Source organism: Dermacentor silvarum, chromosome 5 (assembly GCF_013339745.2).
Source record: "Dermacentor silvarum isolate Dsil-2018 chromosome 5, BIME_Dsil_1.4, whole genome shotgun sequence".
Taxonomy (NCBI): Eukaryota; Metazoa; Arthropoda; class Arachnida; order Ixodida; family Ixodidae; genus Dermacentor; species Dermacentor silvarum.
In genome coordinates, this window is record NC_051158.1 from 157317504 (window position 1) to 157330253 (window position 12750).

Genomic DNA, 12750 nt, shown 5'->3' on the forward strand with positions numbered 1-12750 from the left:
GCGTCCCAATAAAGCAATCTGATGGAATGCACAGTGCATGTCTTCCGATCACATCGTCGTCGCCAGTGTCACGATCCGGCCCGGACCGTGAACGAAAGGGGGGGGGGGGGCGATGAACCTGCGTCCCAGACACGACGTACAGGGTGGTGATGGTGAACGCCGACTGAACGCCGAGCAGTTGTGATGATGATGATGATGCCTCAATCAATGGCAGAACCCACTGTGGGGATAGGTCACGAACCAGGTGGTATTATGCTAAAAATTTAGAATAAATTAGTTGAGAAATAAATAAATAATAAAAATTAAAGGAAAATAAATAATTGAGGATGTGAAACGAACCGATAATAAAAGAATTAAGTAGTCTATACCAAGTTAGTCAGCGTTACCTAGATAGGAGTATTAATATGAATTTAATAATTAATTAAATACAGTAAAGGATAGACGTAAATTTTGAATAATAATATTAACACTAATATAATTGTGATTTTGTGACATTACTTTTTGAATTTGCTAAATCTATAATTTATTGAAGAATAAATAAATAAATCACGGAAAGATGGGAAAATATTAAGGCAATCTTTTTGTGTCACAAAGAAAATTATAAATTGCTCGGCAAACATTCCCGTGGCCGTATCCTAACACCGTGGCTCCAAGTGAGAGTATAACTGGACTGCTTAAAGGCAGTCCTAGATTGCGAAGTGGGATTTCCAAACATCGTTGTCGATGATTAGAAAAGCGCCGATACGATAACAAAAAGTGATCGATGGATTCTGGTTCGTTGCAGAGGTAGCATAATGGGGATGCCGCCAGACCACATCTGTGCAAGTAAAAATTTAGTTGTGGAATAAGGCAACGCAGCCCTGTAAATGTTACTTCTAATTGCTGGTTAGGACACCGCTGTCGGTTCCAAGAATAATTTAGATGTATAAAATCTGTAGATTTTGCTAACGCGAAGCTTTTCTTGTCTTCGCTCAAAGAAAACTGTCTATATCTGGCTGCAGTGATATGCGCAGTTGCCGGCAGCACAGATATTGCCGGACCTTTTAAAGAAGCTCGTGCTAAAGAATCAGCTATTTCATTAATTTGGATGTGTCAGTGGCCTGGTCATCATCATCATCATCAGCCTATATTATATGTCCACTGCAGGACGAAGGCCTCTCCCTGCGATCTCCAATTACCCCTGTCTTGCGCTAGCGTATTAGAACTTGCGCCTGCAAATTTCCTAACTTCATCATCCCATCTGGTTTTCTGCCGACCTCGACTGCGCTTCCCTTCTCTTGGTATCCAACTGTAACACTAATGGTCCACCGGTTATCCATCCTACGCATTACATGGCCTGCCCAGCTCCATTTCTTCCGCTTAATGTAAACCAGAATATCGGCTATCCCCGTTTGTTCTCTGATCCACACCGCTCTCTTCCTGTCTCTTAACGTTAGTCCTAAGATTTTTCGTTCCATCGCTCTTTGTGCGGTCCTTAACTTGTTCTCGAGCTTCTTTGTTAACCTCCAAGTTTCTGCCCCATATGTTAGCACCGGTAGAATGCAATGATTGTACACTTTTCTTTTCAACGACAGTGGTAAGCTCCCAGTCAGGATTTGGTAATGCCTGCCGTATGCACTCCAACCCAATTTTATTTTTCTGTAAATCTCTTTCTCGTGATCAGGGTCCCCTGTGAGTAATTGACCTAGATAAACGTACTCCTTTAGAGACTCTAGAGGCTGACTGGCGATCCTGAATTCTTGTTCCCTTGCCAGGCTATTGAACATTATCTTTGTCTTCTGCATATTCATCTTCAACCCAATTCTTACACTTTCTCGATTAAGGTCCTCAATCATTTGTTGTAATTCGTCTCCATTGTTGCTGAATAGGACAATGTCATCTGCAAACCGAAGGTTGCTGAGATATTCGCCGTTGATCCTCACTCCTAAGCCTTCCCAGTCTAAGAGCTTGAATACTTCTTCTAAGCATGCAGTGAATAGCATTGGAAAGATTGTGTTTCCTTGCCTGACCCCTTTCTTGATAGGTAACTTTCTACTTTTCTTGTGGAGAACCAAGGTAGCTGTGGAATCCTTGTAGATGTTTGCTACGATATTCACGTATGCCTCCTGTACTCCTTGATTACGCAATGCCTCTATGACTGCTGGTATCTCTACTGAATCAAATGCCTTTTCATAATCTATGAAAGCCATGTAGAGAGGTTAATTGTACTCCGCAGATTTCTCGATTACCTGATTTTATGACATGGATATGATCCATCGTAGAATATCTCTTCCTGAAGCCAGCCTGTTCTCTTGGTTGGCTGAAGTCAAGTGTTGCCCTGATTCTATTGGAAATTACCTTGGTGAAAATTTAAATACAATACTGAAAGCAAGCTAAAGGGTCTATAATTCTTCAGTTCTTTAACGTCTCCCTTCTTATGGATTAGTATAATGTTGGGGTTCTTCCAGCTCTCTGGTACACATGAAGTTGTGAGGCATTGCGTATAAAGGGCCGCAAACTTTTCAAGCATGATATCTCCTCCATCTTTGATTAAATCTACTTTTATTCCATCTTCTCCAGCATTTTTTCTCCTGGTCATATCTTTTAAGGCCCTTCTAACTTCAGCGCTAGTTATAGAAGGAGCCTCTGTATCCGGTTCATCACTATTTTGAATGAAAGTAGCTTGGCTGTTTTGGGCACTGTACAGGTCAGTATAGAATTCTTCCGCTGCTTTTACTATGCCATCGAAATTGCTGATGATATTACCATGCTTATCTTTCAGTGCATACATCTTGCCTTGTCCTATGCCAAGCTTTCTTCTTACTGATTTAGTGCTGCGTCCATATTTTACGGCTTCCTCAATCTTTCCCACGTTATAATTTCGAATATCCCTTCCTTTTTTCTTGTTGATTAGTTTTGACTGTTCAGCGAATTCTATCTGATCTCTTGAGTTGGACATTTTCATCTTCTGTCGTTTCTTTATTAGGTCATTTGCTTCTTGGGAGAGCTTACCTACTGGTTGCCTTGGTGCCCTACCTCCCACTTCAATTGCTGCTTCTGAGATCAACCTAGTTACGGTTTCATTCATTACCTCTATGTTGTCTTTATCTTCCTTTTCTAAAGCTGCATATTTGTTTGCAAGCACCAGCCTGAATTGGTCTGCTTTTACCCTTACTGCCTCTAGCTGGCCTGTTTCCTCTTGACTAATTTCACTCTTCTCTTCTTCAAACTGAGAGAAATCGTAGACCTCACTAACCTATGGACACTGCACTTAACCTTACCTAATACTTCTACATCCTGCACTATGCTTGGATTGGCAGAGAGTATGAAATCTATTTCATTCCTTGTTTCTCCATTAGGGCTTTCCCATGTCCACTTATTGTTGCGGCGCTTCCTGAAGAAGGTGTTCATTATTCGGAGCCTATTCCTTTCCGCGAATTCTACTAACATCTCTCCTCTTGCATTCCTAGAATCGATGTCGTAGTTGCCAATTGCTTGCTCACCAAGCTGCCTTTTCCACACTTTTGCATTGAAGTCGCCCATGACTAAAGTATACTGAGTTGGCACCTTTCTCATTGCTAATTCAACATCTTCATAAAACTGTTCGATTTCTTCATCATCGTGACTAGAGGTTGGGGCGTAGGCTTGTAGTACCTTCATTTTGTACCTCCTATTCAGCTTTATTACGACGACTGCTACCCTCTCATTAATGCTGTAGAATTCATCAATGTTGCCCGCTATGTTGTTATGCAATAGAAATCCTACCCCGGATTCTTTCTTATCTGGAAGACCTCGGTACCAGAGGACATGGCCGTTAGTCAGCACTGTGTAAGCCTCACCAGTTCTTCTAACCTCACTAAGGCCAATATTATCCCAGGAAATGCCTGATAACTCTTGAAATAGTCCTGCTAAGCTAGCCTCACTCGAGAGGGTGCGCGTGTTGAACGTTGCCAGGTTCAGTTTCCATTGGTGGCCTGTCTTGACCCAGAGATTCTTAGCACCCTCTGCCGCGTAGCAGGTCTGACCGCCGCCTTGGTCAGGTGCTCCGCAGCCACTGGAAACTGAGGGCCATGGGTTAATTGTCGGAGTCATGAGGGAGGTAGTGGCCGTATACTGCACCAGGGAGGCCAATTCCTGTTCTGGTGAGGGAGTGACTTTGATGAAGCTTAGTGGGCCTTCCTAGTTTGGTTGCACCTGAACTAGTATAGCCCCACTAGCTCTCGGCGATTATATTTTTTTCTTGCCGGTGTCAGGCACCACTCCAAGCCTGAAAATGTGGTGGACAAGTAGGATTCGAACTTACGACCTTCAGATTTGAGGCCGGGTATTCTACCTCTGCTCCACGCCACCATACTACGCCACCAGTACTGGCCAGCTCCACGCCACCAGTACTGGCCTGGTACCCATACTAAATGAACTAACCTTAGGTGAGGTGGAGCTAATAGTGTAAAACGTGTTCAAAGCTGTCGAATTTGTAGACGCGTTAAGCGCGCTGCATACAGAAAGAGAATCTGTGACGATAACAACTTTTGTGGCATTTAGCGGTAACTTTCACAATGCAAGAACTATTGCCAGAAGTTTGGCCTGAAAAACTGATGTGTAATCTGGCAGGCGAAGTGAAAAAGACCAGTCGAGGGATGGTGAGTAAATTCCCACGCCTGCCTTCTCTTCACACGAGGAAGCATCAGTCGCTATTACATTTATTGGGAAATGGGCCAAATAGTCTTGCAAAAGGGCATTCAAATATGTGGGTGGCAGTAGTTGTGCTCACCCTGTTTATTAGATGCAGTCAACCAATGTTGTCCACCGAACTTAGGCAGGCCACTGAGCCTAGCGGGCCAACTAAAATATGGCCGGGGTGACGTCACCCGATCGTCACAATAACATATGGACACGTGCTCTATGTAGACATTTTAGACTACCATGACGATATGTTCTTTAACGTAATCACTACCATGACGATATGTTCTTTAACGTAATCCGTGTACTGGGACAGGGGGAAATCGAAGACGAAGAAGACATTTATTGTTCTGCTGGTTCTTTTAACAGACTGTTCCGCCACCGCCTTGTTCCACCGCTGTTGTCTCTCGTTCGCGTTGAACCGCCACAATATAAAAAATACAGAATGTCAAAAAAGTTGCCGTTTCGATTGTGATAGCAAATTAGTAGACAGCTATAGGAAGTAAGGGTATTAATTTTATCGGCCATATGAACTTGCCAACATTCGCTTACTAACTAAATTAATAAGCACGGTGTCACGCGCGCACAGGTAAGCGTAAACACATCTCGCTCGATGACCGCGGGAACTCGCTGTGAAAACGCTGCACTCAGCAAGTACGACAGCAGCAGCAAGCGAATTGGCCTTCGTTCTGTCTCTCGCTTCAACGAGAAATAAACGTCAAAAGCTCAGCGAAAACGAAGCCACCGCCACTGTACATACGTTGTCCTCATCGCATATCGCATAGAAGAGGAGGCCTGCGCGGGCGAGCACTTTGTGGACGTCGCAGATCGCTGTCAAGATACGGCGCCCATTGCGGCAGCGCCGTAATAGGTAGCAGCCGCTGAAGTAGAACGAGCCCTCTCGCAACTGCAGCGTCTTCGAAGAGCGCCCTAGCCACGGAACTTTACGCGTCGCCATCTCCCCGCCCACTGGACAGTGCCTCGCGCGTGCAGCAGAGACTCTCATTTTGTATCCCCCTTTCGCGGCGTCTTTTAGATGCGAAGCAGCTTATGGTCGGGGCTAGAGTGTACTAGAATTGTCTAGTCGGGGCTATGTCACTCCCTCCCTCCATCCATCCGCCGTGCGGCGTCCACACCCCTACTGCGCATGCGCATCCTCCTCTCTCCTCCTCCTCTCCTTGTCTCATCTCCTCTCGGCATTCCTCCTCTCCTCTCCGGATTGCGCAACGAATGGCAACACCTGCGGCTCCGCGCGCGATAATGCGAAGCAGCTTAGGTTAGAGGCGCGACGGTAGGCGCCCCAGAGGCACCGGCAACTATCACCAACGCCGCGCGCGTTCGGTGCGAACGCGGGGAAAACGCCGACGGCGTCGACAACAGTTCTGCGCGTTGCTGGTGCTGCTGCATGTCCAAGTTTATACAGCTGATAAAACTACCTTGAGTCCACCCCATGGCTGCTTCGCATACTACTCAGGGTTCCCCTACGGGAAGATGGTGTAAATTTTTTTCCATCTGGGCTCATTATTCCTTTTTAATTTACCCCTTATCTTACATCTTTTTATACACGGTATCCCAACTCTCATGCACAAATATTTAAAAATATGCAAATGCGAAGTAGCTGGCCAAAATAATAATGTTTGACGTCGCTTGGATATACATTATTTTTTCATTCTGCCTAATTACATATTTATTTTAATAGTTTCATCAACTTCTCAAGTATTATAAATAAATGAAAAGTTCAATGATAAAAGTGTTTATCCCAGCGTGAAACAGGCCCGCGAATGCTCGCAAAATTGCCGCGCGACTGGCCGCTCGTGGCACTTTGCGTGTATTCGCGGGCTTCTTTCACACTCGGAAAAAAAATATATGTAACAGGTCTTCAGTTGTAGAAAGCTGTATCGGGAGTTTTTCATGTTTCAAATGGCTCAATACTGAGTGGCACATAGCATTCCAAGTAGGCAAAAAAAATTGGAAGATAAACGATTCAAATTTAAGAGGTCCGCAGGCTTTCATTTAGGAGACCTATGTGCCATCATTATACTAACATATTCCAAGTCATGGTTTATTTTATTATGCACAACAGACGGACAATCATCGGCAGTACTTCATCGGTCAAATATTTTTACCTAAATTATACGCGCGGGAGCATGTCGTCGCACATACAGAGCTGCCCAAGAATTGCCTATGCCAAAAACCTCAAATTAAAGAATTCAATGAATCAGTTGTACAGCATGTTCTCTTCCACTAAGAGTACCGTGCTTTAAAAATAAGATTTCGCACTATATACACGGATTTTTTTTTGCGATCTATGTTTCACTAAGCAAAACGAAGGTGCTCTCATTGTCACTATTTATTCTGTGAATATTAGGTTTTGGTTCATTCGCACCAAAGGACGTGAGAAAGAACCCAAGCCTACTTAAGATCCTAGTTTCGCGCCCACATCTATGATATTGACACAGTTCGTACCTGGGATCACATCAGATGAAAAGGTAGAATATGATCATCCGGAGCTTTGTAGAAAAACGCTGATAGAAGTCGAGGCGGCACTCGAAAACTTACTGCCATAATATCCGGACATCATTCGTCTAAATATGGACAAGCGCCCACCAGAGCCCTAACCCTCCTCCCTGTTGAGGCTGTTCTTGTATCTCTTTCCACTAACCTCACAGCTATTTTCACGCACTGCCGTACTTTGCACCACCTTCGATCATGTCATGAGATAGCATAGTTTATTCTCAAGTGCAGGCAATGCGTGGAGATAAAGCTCCAGAGATGTTGGCCCACATAAGCCGAAAACTGTTAGTTGTTTCCTGTCACCTTCGCTTCTTGGTGGAAAAATTGTAACGTTCCGGCTTAGTTCCAGACCACGCAAAAATACCGTGTTTTTTTACTGTTTTTGGTAAAGTTCCAGTGTAATACGCTGGACTAATTTTCCATGTCAGTTCCATTCTGGCTGTTTCTGCGGACAGATATCACGAACTTAGCGTTGGTCTTAGAATTTCTCCTAAACAAACACGTATTGACATCTGCTTGGCTTAATTTCGTGAACGCATATGTCATCAGGTTAGAAATAAACAGATAATTAGCCAGTTGTAGACATCGTAGACATCGCTATTGACGAGAATGTGATTTCTTCCTCTTCAGCAATCCTATCTGAACAGAACGAGTTCAATGATATCCTCTATGCAGTTTAAGGAAAGTTATTCGAAATAAAAGAAATAATTTACTATTTTGTAAGAAGATGCAATGTCACAACTCAGTCGGCGCTTCGTAATAATTCTCCAAACTGGTACTTAACTTTCATTCGCTTTTTTATATTGTCCTCATTTTAGGTCTACTTACTTTGTCTTGCTTACACCACGGTAGAACACCAGTACAACGGTAGCACCTTCTATCATATCTCCAGGAGCCTTTATTTTGATGCCGGTTCTTTCTTTTATATCCCAGCCATTCTGAAAAAAATATTATCGTTATGTAGTCAAGTGTCACCGGAAGAGAGGGCTAATATCCTGATGGTTATGTGTGCGAAAAGGAATTCCGTCAAGCTTTAAAGCAATGGGTACAGTTGCAGATCACGGTATTGTTTAGACCAGGAATCCTCCACGAACCGGGATGAGTACGTCCGGGAGTAGGAGCAAAAGAAAAAAAAAGGGTTATTTTACACTATTTACACTGGCTCCAGATATGGAAGCGCACTCCATGTAGGAGCACTTAAAATGTCTGCGCTCACTACATGTCTGAGCGAATATCAGGACACTTCAGGACACACTCACTGCTCCAAAGGTGTCTCCTTACAATACAGTCGTCTTTCCTACGTGACTAGATTGGATAATATGATGACCATGTCTCAGCCAGTAACAATCGTCGAACCCTTCACAATATCCCACCCATGACGTCGCACCGTTCCCCGCACTCCACCTCTAATGTTGCGCGATCGCCCCTGCATACAATGCAACCACGTGGCTATTTTGGAACCTAAGGTCGACGCAGTTCCCATGGAAGTAAATCGTCGAAGTTTGCCCCTTGCATCAGTTAGTGGTACCTCCGTGAGTCGCAGTAGTTACCGCTTCCACGAAGGAAGCCGTAACTGTTGTTGTCGCCTCGAAGTGAAGTCCTTTGGTTGGTCGTCACAGCCTATATGGGATTCTGTCGCTGTCTGGGCGGGTCCTGATGAAGCAGCTGCCTTGTGAGAAGCACCTAAGGAACGCTTGTTGCGGTTTGAAGACGTAACAGTACCCAGGGTTTCAAAGCTCATATTTATTTCAACACCCAGTCGTAGTCATAACCCCAAAGTGTTTCAGTGCACTGAGCAGGATCAGTGTAGCTCAGCTTACGAAGTAGTAGCGCCGGTTACTTTCGAAAACTTGAAACTAATAATGATTTCATTATCTTATGAAAACCGCGAAGCGTTTGAATGCACTATGCACAATCAATAGAGCTGAACATGTCAATTAGTAGCTCAAGCTGCGCTTGAATATTTGCTTGTTGAGAGGACGTGAAGATGGTGAGGCCCAAATCGACATTTTACTGCGCTAACCATTTAGGAGGTCGGAATTCCAATATTTCTGCAACGCCATGTAACCAAACGTCATGTAGAGCACTGCACGGGCCGATTTTTTCAGCCCGGGCCCGGTCCGGGCCCGTTTTTACGCTGAGCTGCCCGCCCGAGCCCGATCAAAACTTTTATGGCGAGACTCGGCCCGGGCCCGGAAATAATCTACGTTACCCGCGCGGCCCGGCCCGGCCCGCCACCCATTTACATTAGGCCCGAGCCCGGCCCGAGCCCGGCTCGAAACCGGCCCGAACCCGGCCCGAGACCGAAAAATATATGTTTTTCAGAGTTGAGACGCCCGAGTATAACTGGCTGCACGTTACATGCACACCACAATAAAGCCTGAGCCCAGCCCGGGCCCGCGTCAAAAAACCCGAGCCCGGCCGGGCCCGGGTCATAAGGCACACGGCCGTGCCCGAGCCCAGCCCGAGTCCGAGAAAAAACTGCTCTACCCGGCCCGGCCCGGCCCACGGGCCGGGCCGGGCCAGGGCTTTCGGGTAAGCCCGAACCCGTGCAGTGCTCTAACGTCATGTTTTAGCGTATGCGTTCGATGTAGGTGAAAAGCACTAGATCAACTGTCATTTCCGGCTTTACAATACATTTCTAACATTAAAGGTTGTGGCAGATATATGCGTAAATATTCATTTTGAAAACAAGTTGATGTCATCACTCTTAATGTGCGAAAAAAAATTGGATGATTTGAGTGAACATCCATGTGTGACTAGGTGACTACACGTTGGGTAATATCGTTGTCTGCTGCTTTCTTTAAACATACCTTGCAGCATCATTGCAACGGGCATCTTCACCGAGACGCATTTGCATTTTGAGCACACATTGGATCCGCCCCCCCCCCCCCAAAAAAAAAAAACAACCTCGGCTTCTTGTCTTTAGCAGTAAACCAGGTTTGTAGCCGTGGGTTGCGAACCTGGTTCTATCAAATACAAGTTTTTGTCTTGCACCTAAAGGGTTCCCCCCACAGGTTTGGGCGGTGGGAAGGTCAGGCTGCAGGTTATGTTTTCTCTGTATTACGCAAATGTGTGTGGGGGGGGGAGGGGGGGGCGCAGGGAGAACAACATATAAATCAAAGGATTTACACGAACCCTTCCTGAAGAGCCCTACCGCAGCCACCAAAAATGGCCTCACAGTAACCTTTCTTCGTCAAAGACATAGCGCTTGCAGAGTGCAAAGAGCCAGCAGCCATGTTAATTTCGGAATTAACGAGAAAGTTGTCGCAGTTTCACCTGAAAGGTGAAGCATCAATTGCGATAGCAAATTTGTAGAGAGCTATACAGAGTAATGATGTTAGCTTTATCATCTGTATAAACTTGGACATGCAGCAGCACCGGCAACGCGCAGAACTGTTGTCGACGCCGTCGGCGTTTTGCCCGCGTTCGCTCAAAATGCGTGCGGCGTTGGTGACTGTTGCCGGAGCCTCTGATATAAATAGGCACTTGGTGCCGCAGCTAAACGTCGCCTCCCTTCCCTCCCCCTTCCCCCCTCCCCCACGGCCTCTCGCGCATCGGAAGAAGGCGCGTTTGCTCTACATATATGGTGATTGTAAAGGAGGAAAGAGACGCCTACTTTTGCAGCCTTTAAGGAAGCACGGCGCAGAACGCGCGTTTGTTCTCCGCCGTGCGTTCACTCCCCGTGAAAGAGCGCGTCCCTCGCGCCCTTTCACTCGCACATACAGCGTTCGGCGGCGCGCGGTCACGATTTCATCTCCATTGACGTCATACGGAACCTCACGGCGACGGCGACGGCGACGGCAGAAATCTGCTTTTGAGTGTCCATATAATTGCTATCGCAATAAAACAGCAATGCTAAATGCGCCACACTGCGAAGAAATTAGGCGAGGGTAGCAGCGCATACGCCACAGGGTCCTTCTGCACTATGGGAGACGGCAGGAGCATTCGACAATTTTAGCGAGTCTGGTATGCCGGTATACGCAATGGTGCATGCGTAGTACTGGGTACCCGGACGCCGTTTGTGCCATCTTGTGACGCTTCGTTTAACCACAGTGTCTTATAGACACGTTTTTGTGCTACATATATTTTGTCTAAAAAGGTATGCAAAGGCATCGTGTTCACAATTGGCCCGCTGCCGAAAATGTACACCGGCAGCGAAGTAGAATACGCTTGCCCACTGTAATTTTAGCTCTGTGTTTCTCTGGTTGAGATATGCGCCGCATTGTGGTGCCACCGACCCGATCACATACGTTTATGCCTCCAGTAATCTAGTAATCCGCAAACGTCTTTGCGTATACCGGAATACCGGACAGGCTAAAACTCCCTAATATCCCTTGCGGGGACTGGAAGAAACAATGGGAGCGAGGTCTCCTCAGCTGCCTGACGGCATAAACTAATTTCGTGTTTTTCCAATCAACATTGCAACTACTCCGTCAAATGTCTATATTGTCAAGTTCCTTAAAAGGGAACTGCCAATTAACGTTTATTGAGGGCAGCTGGCTCATGAAGAACACGGCGGTCGGACCTGCCATCGAGGAGTGCGGGAGTGTAGCTCAGTGCACCTCGTTCTCCTTGTCCTTGCCTGTCTCTTTGCATTGTGACTACATCTGCAGGTGGCATTCCCTCCTCGCCCCTTCCCGGATAATCATAAAAAAGTATATGGTAAAGGCGGACGCTCGCGCGTAGAACACAGTCACCGCTACAGACTGACCGCTACATAGGCAACGCTACACAGTCAAGGAGCAGAGAGGTAACAGCACTTAACAGCACTGGCTACAAATAGGAGCGTAAATATGAATAAATGAAGCAAAAATATTCACGAACGCGCAACGTAGGGTTTCATGGGGACGACGTGAACTATGTCAGGGCGAGGTTGCTGTCGACGCCGTGTTTGTGCCGCACTGTCCGGAATGACCTCGTAGTTCACGTCACTAATGCGGTGCAGTGCTTTGTATGGCCCAATATACCGGCTCAGCAACTTTTCACAAAGTCCACGGCGACTTTCACAAAGTCCACACCCACACGTGGTCTCCGGGACTGTAGCACACTTGCCTGTGGCGGATGTTATACCGACGTGCATCAGCGTGTTGCTGCGGACCGATGTGTAGCCGCGCCAGCTGGCGAGCTTCCTCGGCGCGCTGCGGAAATTCTTCGGCCTCTGTAGTGGGGTGCTCGGCATCTTGATACGGAAGCATAACGTCCAGCATCGTCTGAACTTCACGGCCGCAAAGGAGGCGAAATGGTGTGAAGCGCGTCGTTTCTTGTACGGCGCTATTATACGCGAAGGTCACGTAAGGCAAGATGCGATCCCATGTTTTGTGCTGCACGTCGATGTACTTAGAAATCATGTCTGTGACGGTCCTGTTCAAAGCGAAGCTTTCCTTGTGAACCTCGCCATGATATGGCTTGCGGTTGTCATTGTACCGAAGCGCAATTTCTCCGCCACAACTGTGCCCCGCTACTCGTCTTATAGAGAGGCCCGGATTGACCGATTTGGAGGCTGATTCTGCAAGCTACATAAGGGCCCAATGGCCTTCCTCTGGATACAAACAACTACGCCAGCATCTACGATGA